The 17,816-nt window shown below is 39.9% G+C and overlaps 1 protein-coding gene across 6 annotated transcripts in view; it reads left to right on the plus strand.

Moving 5' to 3' along the window:
- Nucleotides 1–17,816, plus strand: part of TULP4 (TUB like protein 4) — a 154,233-nt gene that overhangs the window by 30,063 nt on the left and 106,354 nt on the right. The gene's annotated exons all lie outside the window — the stretch shown is intronic.

Here is a 17,816-nt window from a genome sequence, read left to right on the forward strand (position 1 = left end):
GTGGATGGGTTTGGTTCTTCTGTTAATAGCAATGATGATTCTGTTTTTAAGGAAAAAAAGACTGAGGGGTAATTATTTAGTCTTAAATAACTACTTCCACACATTTTGTACATAGGTATGTATAGACTGGAGTGTATTGTATGTTATATAGATTATGTTTATAGATGAGAGACAGATTCATGTACGTATTTGTATGGAATACAATAAAAAAAAACAACTTTCAGGTGCCTCTTCCTGAAGAGAGAAGTGTTTTAATCTAGTAGTCTGCTTTGGGCCACCTTGAGTTCTCAACAGGACTTTCAATTGTAAATTTGATTTTGTTTTTGAAATGTGAGATGCAAAGATCACTCTTCATTTGTCCTTATTTTCTTCTTCTGTAACTGTTCTGTGAACTGGACACCTATTGTTCTGCTTTTGCATAATATGTGTATTGGAAATAACAGGGGAAGTGCTGTTTATGAGAGTGTAAAGTCTTGTTGCAGAACGTGAAAATACAAGGGCAGGCTTAAGTACGTGCCAGTTAAGTGAAAAAGATGCTGATGTGCATGCTGCCCTCTGGTTTGGGCTAGTTTTGCCTTGCTTATGTGGCCAGCCATGAGATTCTCTTTCTGGGTTGCAGCATCATTGCTCTGTGGATTGAGCTGTGCTGTTTGTGCATCCTTTCCCCTCAGTGATTGACACAAGAATCTCAAATGGAATGAAAATGTTCTGTATGATTTTTTTTTTTGATTCGGGCTCTTCAATTGTGCTGAGTCAAGCTTCTTATAAATTAAAAGGGTCGTGTTTCTGTAAACAGTCTTCCTGGTGGCATCAAATGTATGAATGACCAGACTAGAGACCGCTAATTCACTTCTCTGTAACAAGGCTGCTATGGTGGTGTCAAAAATGTGTGCTACCTAAGGAAGAAGGGAAGTGGCTTTTAGAGCAACTAGCTTTGTGGTGAGTCTGTGGCTGCTGTCAGATTTTCCTGCTGCGATACTTTTTGGGCATTGGTGTAGTAATGCGAGATGATTTGTTATAAAACACTCCTCACCAGGCTTACCGAGTGTTGTCCTGTCTCATGGAATAATCCTACTGGTTTTCCTAGGAAAGAAACTGAAATGCAAGGGTTGGTACTTCTTGTACGTTCCACTGTTTACCTCTAAGAAGATAGTTACAGGAGGAAAGATGTTTTCTAAAGAAACAGTCTGTTGAAAGATTCTTTAAATAAAATGTTGAACAGTGCTTATTGCTGATGTTTGCATGAGTAGTAGTACATGGTTTTCTTTTCCCTTCTCGTCTGAAACAGGAAGCCAACAGCAACCTTGTCTCTTGTGTATCACCTCGTGCAATGAAAAATGCTAATTTTACAAGTATGTCCCGGTGTATGTGTCCAACTAAAGTTACATTTGTTGTACATCCCTAAAGGGTGTCTTTGACTTAAAAGTGTAAGTGCCTGTGTATTTCACTGACCACTTGTGGGATTGCATTGTGTTGTCTCATTCTCAGAAATGATGATTTACATGTCTGTATATTTTTGTTACACTAGCTTTATCCCAAAGAAAGTTCTTTTTTATTTTTATTTTTTTGCTTTTTCTGACATGCGTTGCTGCTTCAATATCAGTATGCATTCAATTATAATGAATCAAATGCTGTGATGAACAAGCAGGAGATGCGAAAACACAAGCTAAATGCTTTCCGTTTGGGGTATAATTAGTAATATGCTGTGGGCAGAGCAGTACATTGTATTTCAGTTTTAGGGTGAAAATCTGGAAAAGGTAAAAGCAACGCTACCTAGGGGCAAGCACATGAGCCTGTTTTTTAAGCAGGTTATGAAGGTGGATGCTGGTCATGTATTTTTGTGACGTTTATATGGTTGCTGAAAAGATTCACTGAAATCTTTTGGTCCACAGCTCCTGTTTTGCTATAGGCGTGCTGGTACAGACATATCGGACCAAATGAGAAAGAAGAATCCCCAAGACTGAGTTACTGACAGGCATGTTGCAGTGGTGGATTCGCATGATTCATCGCATCAGACAGTAATTGCCACTGAAATGCTTGGTAGTTTGAGCCAGGGTTGTTTTTTTTTCATTTGCTTCAAGGTTGGTTATTAGAGTTGGAAGCTAGGAAGTGGCTGCTATATGACTTTTAATTAACAGCCTGATGTTTCTATAGTTTCTTGGGAGAACAAAAGATAAAAATAAGCATATTCCATTTGTTCTATGGCAGGAACTGAGAACACCACATTTTGTGACAGATTCCTTTTATTTAAAAAAATACTTATAATCCTGATTCTCATTAACGTAAGGGTAAACATTCTAACAATTAAAATTGATGTGTATCAGAGGCAGAAATAGCTGTGCTGCGGAAGGAAGGGGAAACGTGTGCCGTGCAGCTGTGGCTGTTTCATGTGCGGTAGGAGTGAGCACCTCCTGTCCCTGGTCATGGTAGGGGACGTGTCTTGGGGCACGCAGTGGATGGAGCAGGTAGGAAAGGCCACGGAGGTGCACGGTTCCGTTTGGCTTTGGAGCATTTCCCTTGGCCTCTGAGAAGAGACTGGTGGAGGTTGCTGGTCTGGGGGTTTCTTAAGCCTGGGAGAAAGGCTAGAAGTCAGGGAGATGTGCCCACAAAGCAGCCAGGGAGCTGCTGAGGTGTGGTGGCCTAAAATATTTGTTCCCCTTCCCTGCATGTGTAAACACGGTGCTGTGCAGGAGTTGGAGTGAAATGTAGAAGTCTCTGATTTTGACCCGACATGGCTTCTCTTGACTGCATTGGGAAACAGCGTTAGAAAAGTACTTGAGCACATTCCTATTATGACTTTTGTCTCTGTAATAAATTACAGATTAAATGCAAAATACTGGGTCACTTCAGCAAGGTCAGGGTTTCATCTGGTGTGACCAGTAGGTTCTGAAGGCTGAACATTTTTTTATAATACTACCTGGTCCATCCTGAGGTCTCAAGGGAGATATTTCTGAGGAGGTCTGTGAAAGATGGTTAGAAGAAAAAACACCCTACACCTTATCCTCAGTAGACATCAATTAGCTTTACAGGGATTTTTTCTCCCAGTGAAAGATTTGCAAGATGCCTGCAAATCAAATTGGTTGGATGGTGCTGTTGTAGGCATTTATTTTAATGGATTCTGTTGTGTCTAGTGTATTAAGATGCTAATGGTTCTATGGCACTTGATGTTTCTTAATTATTAGTATTTTAAAATGTTTTGCAGGTGTATATTTTTCGTTGTGCAAACTAAAAAGTCATCTTTGATGTATTTAGTAAGATTCAGTATGCTAATTGCTGGACTGAAACATTACCAAGAAGTGCAAGAATATACAAATTCTGATGCAGTGAATTAAGTAACATGCTGAATACATTAGCAAGTATGCGTAACAATTTTTACTGTAAACATAAAGTGAAGTGCTCATTTCTTTAACTTTCTTGGAGTGTCCAAGTGCATGACTGTAGCTAAAAAAAACAAAAAACAAAACAAAACAAAAAAAAAAAAAAAACACCCTGTTTTGCGTAGCACAGGATTTAGAAGTGAAAAGGGATGTAAATGTATCTCAGCTGAGCTGTCAAATGAATTATTTTTAGTTACAGCTTTTCAAAGGAACACTGCCCTTTCAAAAAATATTCAATAAATGCTGCTTCTCATACTACTTCTGTTATGGAAGTCTCTGGACAGTTCTTGGTTTGGTTTTGTTTTAGAATGAAAGGAGGTTACAAATCCTCTTTTCCTGTATTACAAAGAAAGCTTTCCTTTAGTCTGCCTACCTTCTGGGGGTTGCGTGCAAATGTTCAGAGCAATTCTAGTGGTACAGGCTCTTTTCCTTAAGTTAAAACTATCTCCTTAAGCATTAAAACTGAAAACAACAAATGAACCTTTTCAGCAGTGTTTATTAGTTTGTAATGTTACTGGTAAGAACATAGGGAAAAATACAATTTTTTTAAAAAACTTTAATTGTAACTGGCATTTGGATATTGACTGTAATTTCTATTATGGCTAGAAAAAAAGGAGTTGACTTGTGGGTTGACAGCATGGGTACCTCGTATCAATTGCTGTCCTCAGACATGTCTGGAACAGCTGCCATTTGTGAACACTTAAGAAATGTTGAGGTAGAATGAGGTAGAGGGATGCTGTAATGATGCCTTTTGGCTAGAGGCGCCCCAGTGGTACAAGGCACACGCTGATGTAAACTGCAGTGGTACTGCAGATCTTCTCTCCTGCTTTCCTGTCACTGCACAGAGAAGACAGGACAAGGTGTGCAGGCAGAAATACTGCCTTTTTGTTAAGGCAAGCTGGTATAATTGGAAAAATAAGGTATGCTTTTGGGCATACAAGGGCTTGTATTTCTGAAAGCTTGCCTGGTTTTTACAACACTGCTAGCTAATACAATAAAAGTTGTGAAATCTGTCTACAAACCATGTCCTTCCTCTGTCCTCAAATGGTTGTAGCCACAAAAAAAAAAAAAAAAGAATATAGTGCTGCAGAGAGAGGCAGAATTGGTGCTTGTGTGAGAAGGGACCTGCAGGAGAACGGGTCCTGTGCCTGACTGGGTTGGTTCTGTTAACTTTTTGCTTTGTGACTAGTATTTGCTAGGCTTTTCTCAGTCTTTACTTGCACAAAGGACAAACACTGCGATTTTATGCAGGCTCCTTTTATTACAACTTTGTCTGAACTGTCTGTGTGGGCTTAGGCTGTGTGCTTTTAATTTCTTAATGCAAGCATTAAAAGAGCTAAAATACATTTTAATCCTCTTTATTAAGAGGATTATTTAGTCTTTACCAGTATTTTAAAATTATTAATTTTAAATCAAACTTCTGATGGAGCTTAAATATGTTCCATGGCATGCAAAAAGAGTCTTTCATAGCCTTTTCTTTAAGGTTAATGATGAGAAACCCTATATGTGTGGTAAAGAGGTGAGATTACTGCTCTGTTGATGTCTAAGCATGGTATATGAGCACCTTAATAAAAGTCACAACTCAATATGTAATTGTGAAGGCCTTGTGTATGTACAGGTACAGGATCTCCTGAGCATTTGAATAGTGGCAAAATCAGGTTTTATGATAACATTTCTGAGCCATAATAGTCATTAAGGACACTGCTTTGCTTTAAACGGTTCCCAGAGGAATTCATCAAATTACAGATAGTCTGAACAGATAAGATACCCATTACGAACTATAAACATTTCACAATATAATTGAACATAAAGCACCAAGTAATTGCTTGTCAAGTGTAGACAGAATGTAGTAGGATAGACCAAAAAAAAAAAAAAAATAGGCACTTGTCCTTGGGCAACCAGCATCTCTGCTCTGATAGCGTCTTTTATGAACATGTGCACAATTTCTGAGGGAATTCAGTATTCTTTTTGCATTACAAGTTTCTTTGAAGAGAAGTAATCTGTTTGTCTAACAAATTTTACAGGAAGTAACAATAATTAATTTTAATTGAGAAATCTTATGTTTGTGAATTTTCAAACGGAATTGGTAGTCTTAAGATTTCAGTATAGAATTGTGACAGTCCAGCTCTGGGTTTATTTGAGAAATGTGTGTATTGGAAAATTATCCCTATATATCCCTCTTTTTCCTTTTTTTTTTTTTTTTTTTTTTTTTAAGGAAATTAAATTTACACAGATGACGTTATTGACAAAGAAAACTGTAGCTTTGTTTAGCCTAGTCAGATTGTAATAGAACTCGAAACTACAGTTGATTTGTTGCTATTTGAGATGTGCCAGCAGGAGGGAGCTTAAACCACGCACCCTGATGAACAGCAGGGTTCCCAGGTTGGTGGTGGAGGATGTGTATTGGTGGAGCCTCATTTGGCATTTTTGGTAGCACTCTGCAGACAGCAGATGTCTGTCTGTAAATCTAGGTGAAAGCCTTTGGTTCTAAACTGGTGGAGTAACATCAAAAACCGTAACTCTTGAAGGCAGGCAGAAAGTGATACAGATGCAGAAGTATGAAAAGATGCAATTTGACTTTGGCTAAAATGAGAGAACAAACTGATGTGCCAGAGGAGGCAGAGAGCATCTTTCTCGGGATAAATCCAGATGATATTCTAAGTTGTCAAGCACAGTCAAAATCCTCATGAGGAATTAATGGTAGAGATGATTAAAATGCAGAAAGTCAAAGCTGTTGGGTGTGAGGATAACTTCACAAGGGAAACAGAATTTGAGAAGGAAATTTCTCACTAAGCAGCTGAAGAGGAGAAGAAACTGTTCACATGGCACAAGAACCAATAAAACCCATGCCCCTAGGAAAGCAGTTTTTGTAGAAGCTGCAGAGTGTAAGTCTGTTGTAAGGTATATAAATCTGCAGCTCCGGGTAAAATGAGGTGACAAAATGCAAAACATAGGCAGGGGAAGATCTGACTTCTGGGGAAAATTGTGTCACACGATAGTAGTGCCCTAATTACTGCATTGGCTCGAATGTGTGTAAAATAAGAAGGCAAGAAATTGTTCTGTCAAGGACAGACAAAATAGAATTGCCAATAAATCTGCAGCCAGCACATCAGCACTACCTTGGGTAAATATGTGCATGTACCTGTGTGTGTGGGGGAGAGAGACAGAGATGTAGCTGGAGTAGAACCAGTCTCAGAAATGTCTTGCTCCTCAGTTCAGAAGTATTCTATGAGGAAGCTGTGCTTTCAGCTGCTGCACTCAAGTGATAAGGTTAAATACCTTGTTAATAAAATGTGTTGCTGTGGGAGGAATTGTATTTACTTTTGAGACTGGATGCTCAAAATGTGGTTCCTTGAAATACAAGGACCTTAAAAGTATGCAGAGGACTAAATGGCTATGAAGGGCTGCAGTTTGCAAGTGCCTGTCACTTCTTGTTGTGGTTACAGCGTGAGTTACCGGGATATGCTTCATGACCAAAGTGGACCAGTACTGAAGCAAGTGTATGAAATGGAGGAACATTTGATGTTACATTACTGGCACAGACTGCTTTACTGTACAAAGTGAGCAGTTAGCATAAGTTATGTTTAGCAGTGCATAAGATAAATGCTTTCTCACGTATGTCATCTTAACAAGTCTACTTTTGCCTGCAGACACCCCATTGATCACAGATGTTAAAGCAGGAATTGCTCTTTTCTCATGGAATGCCATCAACCCTGTATAGGATTTATTTAATTTTCATTGCATTTCCAGAATTCTTACTCCTTCCAGAATAATATCCTGCAGTTTCTTCGGACTTAATAGTCCTTTTACTAAATAGGGAGTGTAGACCCTGCACTCCTCTTGTGAGAGAAGTCTGCATGTCATAGGGTCTTTTGAATATTAGCAATATTTAACGTTTAAAAAAAATTAAACATTTTAAAAATTTAGCACTTGTTTATTGATAAATATATATTAGAATATATATGTTGGTTTTGTTTGAGGGAAATCAGAAGTCTTCTTCCTGGCCTGTATTAGATATACGATAGCTGCAGGAGCAGGGAGGTAGTCACCCCCCTGTACTCGGATCTGCTTAGGCCACACCTTGGGTGCTGTGTTCAGCTTTGGGCCCCTAAGTACAAGAAGGACATCGAGGCCCTGGAGAGTGTCCAGAGAAGGGCTAGGAAGCTGGTGGGGGGTCTGGAGCACAAGTCCTGCAAGGAGCAGCTGAGGGAGCTGGGCTTGTTCAGCCTGGAGAAGAGGAGGCTCAGGGGAGACCTCATTGCTCTCTGCAACTACCTGAAGGGAGGTTGTGATGAGGAGGGGGTCGGCCTCTTCTCGCAGATAACTAAAGATGGGATGAGAGGAAATGGCCACAAGTTGTGGAAGGGGAGATTTAGATTAGATATCAGGAAAAACTTTTTCTCTCAAAGGGTGGTCAGGCACTGGAACAGCGTGCCCAGGGAGGTGGTGGAGTCACCATCCCTCGCGGTGTTCAGGAAGCGCCTGGAAAAGGTGCTATGAGATATGACTTAGTAGCTTAGCTGGCAGTATTGGTGATAGGAGGATGGTTGGACTAGATGATCTTGTAGGTCCTTTCCAACCTTGTGTGTCTATGATTCTATGAAACTGTTTCAAATTATGGAAGGTTAAGGTTAAAATTTGTCCTCCTGTGTTGTAAATACTTACTACAGAAGAAATGCATCCGCATGGATGGTTAACAACTTAGAACATCGTCATTTTACCAAGTACTGCTTATTAAAATTGTTAGGTGTTATGGTGTCCATAACATCATTCTGTTGATTTAAACACATTCAAATTAGGCTTTGGCACCTTATTATTATGTATTATTGAAGGCCCTACATGAAACTGGAATCTCATTGGGGTAATCATGGTAACAGTTCCAGTAGTTCCTTTCACTTCATACATACTCAGCCAGCTCACTGCTCAGTGCCTGAAGAGTGAGGAAGGAAAGAACTAAGCTTTCTGTTCCTCTTTGTTGCTTGCTCAGCTGTCTTGTTTTGAATGAAATAATGCCTGCTCTTCCTATAGCCATGCATATACTTTCAGTGTTACTTTCCTACAAGTTGCCCATTTTTAGTGTCGTAAAGACTCAGTGGTAATGATAACCGAAACTAAACACCTTTTTGATATATATATCCAAGATGAAAACTATCACTGTGCAGGAACAGGCATTTTGTTACTTCACTTGAGATATTTTATTAAGGCAGTTTCTCAGAGTGCGGCTTTAGTACTGAAAAGCAGAGAGATTTAATACCAAGTGTATCTGTCTGAAAATGATAAGACACACTTAAGCTATTTTAAACTTGGTATTCTGGGGTAGCAGTTATTTTTAAGTTTCTTGAGGTCCTTATGTTTGTAATTTTCGGGACAGAACATTAAAGTTTTCAATGCCAAAGCTGTCTTGTTTCTTAGGTTGATTTTTTTAATACAACTAGTAGTATCAGAAATAGGTTGCTATTAAAATTTTCTTAAATTACAGTTGCAAATAATGGTAACATCTGGGTTTTGAGCATTATTTCTACTTACTCTTAAAGTTGTAAGCTTTCCTATATTAGTAATTTCCTGTTGGAAAATAGAGAATTTTACATGATGAGCATCCATTATTATTTTTGTTGTTTTTATTCAAGTAGGGGTATTTTAACCAGTTTGTTATAGGGAACTATATTTAATTAATTATTCATTAAATGGTAATGTCCATAAGAACAGCGAAAGATAACAATTTAGGTGAATGTGGGAATGAGTGGGACATGAAGAACAGAGCAACCTGGAGGGTTGGGTGGGAGTTTGGGACTGTTTGGATGTAAGGCACAGGAATAACTGGAGGGGAGAGAGTATAAAAGCCTGCTGTTTCTATAACAAGACTTTCTGCCAGACCCTGGAGTTGGACCTATTGTTCCAAAGTCCCAAATTCCCTTTGTTTTGTGCACAGCTATCAAGTTATGGTCAGAATAGCTTTATCTTCTGTAGTGAGTGATCAAAACCAGAGATGACAACTTTAATAGCTGTTAGTTAAATGTAGATAGTGGGTATCAGTCCTGCTTGTCATTTTGTGGATTGATGGTAGATGTCAGGAGCAACATGAAGGTTTTCTTTCTTTTGTAAAGCTTAAACACTTTGTCAGACGTCCACTGTGTATCAGGATGATTAAGCTATCAGAAGTTATGAAATGTCAGACTTATCTGCAGTTGATTTACCATGTCAATTTGTTTCTGGTGTTTGTATGTACGTATTATGATTCAGTTTTTAATTATCTGACCACATCCTTTTTTTTTTTCTTGAATTCTCGTCCATTGAGTGTGTGCATGGTATCTGGTAGATGAGGGACGGTTTACTGAACAAACTCTATTATTTGCTTCAGAAATCAATAAATATGCAGTGAAGGACACGGACTGCTTGGGGAGACATGAAGTCATGTGGTCAAGGCAGCTGAATGTTGTTGTGGAGAATTGGGTTCTTGCTGATCTTTTCACCATAACCAGGATGTATTTCTCATTTTCTGAGTAATGATTTTAACATCTTTGGAGCTGTGAAGATGAATTAATTAATTTTCTCTTATGCTCAGATATTTTATCACTCCACACAGCCAGCATTTCTTGGTCTTAAAGCATTTACTTCTGTCACTCCATCTTGGTATTCTTCTGGGGATCTGATTTCACAAGCCAATTTTAAAGTAAATGTTCATGACTCATCTTCAGAGATTGGTCATGAGTAATATTTGGCCCCACAGCACGTGGGCACCAAAGCAATGCTTCTGTGGCATATATCTAGCTAATTTTGAGGTATTCCTTGATGATCCATGGCTAAGTTTAAAACTTAGAACTTTAGGCTTATAACAGTCAGAGTATGGAGATTTTTTTTTTAACTTATATTTTATATTCAGCTTATTGTGATTCAGTCGCAATAAGTCTGTCAGCTCCAAAATTACCTGTTTGGAGCTTCAGAACAATTCCAGTGATGCAGATCGCGCCTGGCGGAGGTGTACGAGTTCTTGCTAATGGGAGGTTTTAGTAACCGAGTGCAGTGCTGATACTGACGACATCAGAGCTGTTATATCTAACTTGTCCTGTTGAGCTTGACTCTTAAAGTGTTCTTTTAAAAATTTTGTGATGTACTTAATGCGCGGCAGCAGTTATTAAGAGTGCGAATCAGAGATGGGTAATTGAATCTGAAGCGCGGTGGCGTGGCTCCCTTGGGAAGGCCAGGAAGCTGGAGAATGTAGGGTTGCGTGTGGGGAGAAGCTGCTTATTTTCAGTTAGCTCAGGAGTCCCTGGAGAAATGAGAAGGTTTACCACAAACTAGCTCCATCCTTACCAGTGCTGCAAATGCCACGTTAGACTGAAAATCCAGTTGAGCTCTTAATCCTCACCAGTAATCAAGGTTTTGTAGATTAATGTAGGTCATGTCTCTTACTTCGACATGGGTCTTCAGTGGGTTTAAGCAGACACGATGGTACGAACTGTTCTTTATAATAGCAAAGAGATTCCTTTGTTTGTGGGAACAACAAAAGCATGTATCCTTTTTTTCCTTACTACCCTAACTCTGCAGTGGTAACTTCTTACTTTGAATGTCAGCAGAGGTGAGCTTTGAATACACATGGGGTGCAAATTTACTGAGTAAAGAACTGCTATTGTTCAATAAATCACCCTTAAGGCTGGAGGTGCATTTTAAAGCCCTTATATTGCCAGAGTGAGGCAGAGGCCCAAGTTCAATGCATGCAAGCAGTAGAGGAGGCTTTAAAAAGTGGGTAAAGCATCTTTTTAAATGTTCTTCATGTTTCCAAGTGGTTATGGAGGGGGCTTTTTGGGGTTCATTGTCCAATGTGATGGTGGGTAATTTTCCAAATTATTTGGACACATCCTCTCTTGTAACAATTCCACTGTGCTGTGGCATTTGTGGGTATCTTGGCTCTGACAGTATGGATTTAGCTGTCTTTATTGCAAAACTAAGTTATTTTCTAATAATTTTCCATAATAGAGAAAGGTGGGTGGTTGTTACTTTTTTTTTTTTTTTTTTTTTTAACTATTTCCATTGCCAGTGCTCATTTTAGTAGGCCATGTTGGGTTATGTAAAACATTCATCTATTCTGATAATGACAACTCTTTTATTTTGGTTTGCAGCTGTTTTGCATATTTTTTTTCTACCTCTAAGAAGAGGAAAAAAATGAAAGAAACAGATAAAAAGTTAGATTTTTTTTTCCCCCGATTTGAAAATATTGAACTTAAAAAATATTTTTTTTCAAAAGCTATGCTACTCAATCCTCTTGATCGTGGTAATTCAGCTTAAAGAAAGGCTGCTTTCTTCATTCACTACTTGAAATAAATAGGGAGGGGAAACCTTGAAATACTTGAAATAAAATTGAAGATCTTTATTTTCCATTTCTGCAAGCCAGTAATAATTTAAGTTGAAAGTAAGAGACCTGTTTTGAAATAAAAGTTAGTTCTGAAAATTTTTAATCAGCTGAAAACTTTTGAAACGGGACTAATCATGGCAACCACACAAATATCTGATGGAAGGCTGTTTATCAATTTGTATAAATGTCTAGATGACTAAGACAAGGCTAATAACTGTGGGATCTGTTCTGAAATTTCCTGTCACTTCTCGTTGTTTTTCAGTAAGAGTTGTTCCAAGGGATCAGGCGGGTGTTTTAATCCACGCTTCTCATAGGCAGCAGTGAGGGGAGTGATGTATCTGGACCAGTGATGCCCAATCTTTCTACCCAAAGAGCTGTAGGCTGTGCTCTTTACTGTGTTCTGCTGAACGTGCTGGGAATGCCGAGCCCTAGCATTCGTGCTTCGTCAAGGCTGTGCTAATGAAGGAGATGTGACCGCCCTGCTCCCACTGGCAGGGATGAAGTGTCATGCCTTACACAGCCGCAGGAGCCAGCCACTGCATGTGTGATGGTAGAGCTCTGCTGCAGCTGCTCTGTCACTGGAGACCGGCTCTTCCTGTAGCTGGACAGTAGCAGAGCATTTGGGTTTGCTTCCCCCATTCTGCAGGGTTTTTGTCACTGGAGGACCCCACTGGTAAGAGACTGAGCCAAGCTAAAGAGCAGAAATGACCGAGGCAGGATCTGTCAGTCACCATGATGCCGAACTGTCTGACATCCAAAGGCTGTTAAATGCTGTGGGTATATGACAAACTCTAGTACAAATAGCATGCTAGATCTTTCAGAATATTAATCTGTTTTATGATCTCCCTTTATTTATAAAGCTATATAATAAAGTGCTCCGGGGTCCTTTCAGATGAAAGGCATTAGATAATGGCGCCTTTGGATGTTTACCTCTTGTCTGGGTCTTTGAATTCATTTATCACTGAAATGCTCTATTGCAGCAACTCTATTCTTGCCCGTGTGTGGTGTGAAACCATTTGAATGTCATCCTTATTTATCTTAGCTCATTTCTTAAGTTTCCTATTGTGAGGCATCTATGGGCTGAATTAAAACAGATATGAAACACTAAAACCAAATCCCTGCATAAAACTGCCAAATAAAACACAACCAGGCAAGATTAAAAATAAAAAATAAGATAATCGGGCACAAGGACAAACTCAACAGACCTCTTGCAAACCACCCACAAAGGGATTAGTTCCCAGCTACCCAAAGGAATGGGAAAAACACGGGTAGCAGCTAAAAGAGTGAAAGGGAAGGGACCCAAATCAGATAAAAATAGCTCTGCTGAAAGAAACAAGACTCGCAGTGGAGGCAGCCAGAAAAGGACAAGAAAAGAAGGGCATGGTGAAATGTTAGGCAGAGATGCAAGTTGTTGCACATGGCTGGAAGCTGCCTTGCGATGCAGGATGCTGGTCCTGTAACTGATGAGGAGCAGGCTGGCAGCTCCCTGCCCCTTTCCTTTAGGTTGTTTTGCCTGCCTAGGAACTGCCCGCTACAAGGAGGGGGTTATGGTGCTGGTATGAGTCAGGAAGCTGCTTTTCTGAAACGCAGCTCTGCTTTCTTTGGCTGGATTTATGGTATCAGGCCCCTTATTCCACCCATCGAGCACAACAGACCCACCTACCAAAATGTTTTGTGTGGAAAAAAGATGCTTCCTTTTGAGGTTTTGGATTTTTCCGGTGTTGCTGATTTCTTCTCTTCTTTCCCCAGAAAACCATGTGTTGCTGTCTGAAGGCTATGGGCAAGTGAAGACCAAGTGCAAATGCTTCTCTAAAACATACTATTTTTAATAAAGTATTTCTCCACAGATAGACCCTACTTCTTATTATATCATTTAAATGAAATCTGTGTTGGTGCCAGGTCTGTAATCTGAACTGTAGTACTTCACCTGGGCCGAGTTGTTGTCCCAAAGCAGGTTCAGTTAGTGAGGGCTGGAGGAGAGCCTAACACGTGGCTTGGCATTTTTGGTAGGATCCACCCATTTCAAAACAACACACCCTGAACGTTATGCTGTTCCTTTATTAAACCTTCTGGCAATCTACATCTGGTTTCTGCTTTGCATAGTTGCTGCTTTATGGAATTCTTACTGACTGTTATTTTTTCCACTTGCCCTATTTAGGTATGTATTTTAACGTTAGCAATAATAGTAATAACAATAAGTATCTTTAGTTCCACTGCTGGTTTTTCTCAAGTAACATTCCTGTAGTTTCCTCTCCCTCTCTCCCCCCTTGCAATAACAGCCTTTTGCATTAAAAATATTGTAATGTTTTCAGTTGTTACCATATTCTGCCTTTCTCCCTTCATTCCTTTTAAATCTGTTTATGTGAAACGTGTGCTTGGGAAAGCTGGAGGTTGCTTGTTTTCATTTGAAACATACGTTAATTAAAATAGCCAAGAGACCATAAAGGAGCAATTTCTGTTGCATCAAGCAGATCTCTGACTTTATTGAAGCTCTCTTTGGCCCTGCGGCTGTCTTCATAAATCAAAACTCGTCATACCCATAGGAAACCCCATTCTGTTCACTGTAGCTTTGAGCACAAGGATTGATGCTGTCTATGCTCAGCTCTCCAGAAGTGTGGTGTAAAAGGAGGATGACGAAATGAAGAGTCTTACACCCTTGTATGTAACCCAAAATTTAGCATGTCTCAATTCCTGTTCTTCACTGGTAGTGTTATGTGAAAAGTTGGAAAACTGTTACTGTGGTACTGGCTTGGAGCTGTGATGAAATACCCAAGTCTTCAGTGCTTTCTGATAAGCTGCTGTTTGAAAATGGAACAGCAATAGTCAAGGGTATTTTTTTTTTTTCATTTTATCTGCCATTTTGGCATTTACAAATCCCATTTTTCCTGTATTCCTGGTAGTTTCTGTTCTCATTTTGGAATTCGAGGAGCTCTTCAGCCTTAGTTGGCAATTAGTGTCTGTTTGTCTTGCTGGCCTGATCCATCTCAATTACATCAGCTCCAGAGCCCATAGATATTTCTGAAACAGTTCTGTGCTGCTTTCTGGTGTGCCAACTCGACCTCCATTGCTTACTGATGGATTTGTTTGGGCCAGAGTCTTCTTTCTGGGCTTTCTGGAGGTAATGCGCTGACAGGAGTCTTGCAAGGTGTTAGGGTATTCGCTGTAACTGTGGTTTTGGGCATTTGGCCTGGTAAGGCCGTGCTGAGATGCGCTGTAGAAACAGGTGTATGTGCAGCTGTCTGCTTTGTTGCTGGCAATTGCAACTGGCAATTTTTAGAATTAATTTGTAGCTTCCTGCGTGTCTCCAGTTTGAGACAGGACAGCATGCAGTCCTAGATGCTGAAGGCTTTGTCCACAGCGGTAAAGAGCATCCATAGAGCATCAGATCAAATGTGCAGATGGCGGTGTCCTGCCTCTGGAAATGACTGGGACCAGCGTGTAGGAAAGAGCTTCCTGGGCCAGGTGCGCAGACTTTGTGTCCGCACCACTTTTCCCTAACCGCTCTTTTGCATCTGTTTAAAATGTTGAGGCGTGTAATGAATTGTACGTTTTACCTACGAGTTCTGTGAAAAAGGACATTCTTTTGTTATTTGAATATCCGTCCGTCTCATTTGCTTCAATGACCTTCATTTTCTGCACTGCAAAAAGCAGTAACAGTTGTTACCTATTTATTCCGTGCCACTCATTATTTAATAGACCTATGTGAAAGCCCTTTGTAGTGATTTATTTTCCTCATTTCAATAGTGCTAGTCTGTAGCTCATACAGAACCTAATCTATTCCATCCATTTGAATTTTCTTTTTTTTTTTTTCCCCTGTACTCTCTATGTGTTTTCAAGTTGCCTTATATCCATTTTAAGACTGGAGGCACAAGAAGTACACATAATAGAAACGAAAACCCACACAGTGGCATAATGATGGTTTCTGTTTTCCCTATTTTCTTCCACCCCCTTACAGCTGTGAATGGTGGCCAATGTAATAATGACAATTACCACTTATTATAGTTAGAGCTGATGCGTTTCTTTGAAACTGAGTCTAGTGGGGGACATTTTAACTGGTGATGGATAGAGGACCTGACGTGGACTCCCAGTACAGTTCCTACTTCTTTGTTCCATGTAATATTTGTCAAAACAGAGGCGACAAATGGTGATTTTTTTGCAGCATGAAGGATGGCTGCATTCAGCACGCACGTACGCAGATAAAAGATGTTGAACAGCTTCAAAAGCTCCCTCAGTCAGTCTGTCAGAGTCGCACTGGCAGACCTGGAGTGTCGTACGTACAGGTGGGAGCTGCAACTGAGATCTCTTTGTTCATGGGAGAAAAGGGAGTTTGGTTTGACAAGGTTACCGCTGAGAGGTGCTGGATTGCTTGGCTGTGACCACGTCTTCACAGGCCTTGCAAGACCTGCCCTAAATCTCTTCTTTTGGCAAGCTGTTTCCCTCCTGGAAGTGCGTGTCCTCTGGGGTGCCAGCTGTCCTGATGGCCCTGGTGCTGGGGTCTCCCCAGAGCTGTCCCCTGTCACAGCCACACCTCTGCTTGCTCTTTGAAGGGTCCCCAGGGAAGCTGCTTTTCCACCTAGGGGAGTTAGGAAAGAAAAGCAACAAATACGGCAAGCGTACGTTGACTTCTTCCAGAATCAGTCTTCCTCTGAGACCCTAACTGTTTGGTGAATTTTGTGGGGAAGAGGCATGTGCCTGTGCTCAGGAAGCCCATCCCATGCAGTTTGGAGATGTTTTTTTAAACAGCATTGAGCCTTAGGACCGGGCAGAAGTTTCTTACCTGCTTGCTAGAAGGTTGTGAGGGCTTGACTGACAATTCAGAGAAGCTGTTCACTTGTTGAGTTAATGGAAATATGTATATTTGAAATAAGTGTGAGAGATGTTTCTCATATACAGAGTTTTTATTTATAAAATATAGAAGTAAGATAATCTTTGTTTTATTTGAAAAGTGATCATTTAAAAATGTGTTATGCAGGCAGCATTCTTGATTTGTCTCTCTTGACCAAGTTATAGGTATGTACCCTTTTGCAAACCTGCTTCAGAGTAATGCTGATGTACTGAAGCATTGATCTGTTTTCCACCAAGTAGTTTTGGTGACTGCCTTTATCTGAAAGATCTAATGCATGAGGGGAAGATGTGTGGATCTTGTTAGAGGCGTACACGTTCCCAGCTTTGATCATGTTGGGTATAGTGGCATAAGGACAACTCTGTTTCCTCATAGGGCTGCTTTATTCTGATTTCAGGTGGCAGATCCCGTGATCCAGTAATATTTGTCTACCTGGAGAATGATAAACATTTTTGTAGGTTAGTAAGAGAGGTTTAATAAGAGATTAAATGCCTAATATCGATGTTATTGAATGGAGTAAAATAAATGTATGGAAATGATGTAACTTAGCATGTTCCATTGAGAACTCATTAAGATTCAAGGAGTAGGTGAAGGAGACAAGCATCTACAGACTCAAGCAAAAGTATAAATAAATAAAATTCTAGTAAGAGAAACTTGCAAAGAACAGAAAAAGACAATACTCAAAAGTAGTTAAAAGGATAAAACCTATAAGTCATTGTTTTGGGGAACAGAAATTTGACAAAGAAATTCAGGCATGAACGTAAATGAGGTTACTTTTTGCTTAAATTTTCTTTGAAATATCAAATTCATCTTCATTTTCCTTTAAGACCTTGGAAAGGCTGATTGTTGTTGTTGTTGTTTTTTTGTTCTCTCTGAGTAGAGAGCTGAGTGGTGCCCAGTGGCAGAACAAGAGGCAATGGGCACAAACAGGAACAGAGGAGGTTCCTCCTGGCTATGGGGAAGCACTTCTTTACTACAAGGGTGATGGAGCAGCTAGCACAGGTTGCACAGAGAGGCTATGGAGTTTCCAACATTGGAGATCTTCAAAAGCCCATGGTCCTGGGCCACCTGCTCTAGGTGGCCCTACTTAAGCAAGCATTTGGACCAAATGGCTTCCAGAGGTCCCCACCAACCTCAACCGAAGCTTCAGACCTTCAGGTGAATTTGAAGCTCTATCTCCTTTAGCTGTAAAATGGATTTTTTTTTTTTTTTTTTTTTAATAACACTTGATTAAACCTATGTTGTT

This window comes from Aythya ferina (assembly GCF_964211825.1).
Source record: "Aythya ferina genome assembly, chromosome: 3".
Lineage (NCBI taxonomy): Eukaryota > Metazoa > Chordata > Aves > Anseriformes > Anatidae > Aythya > Aythya ferina.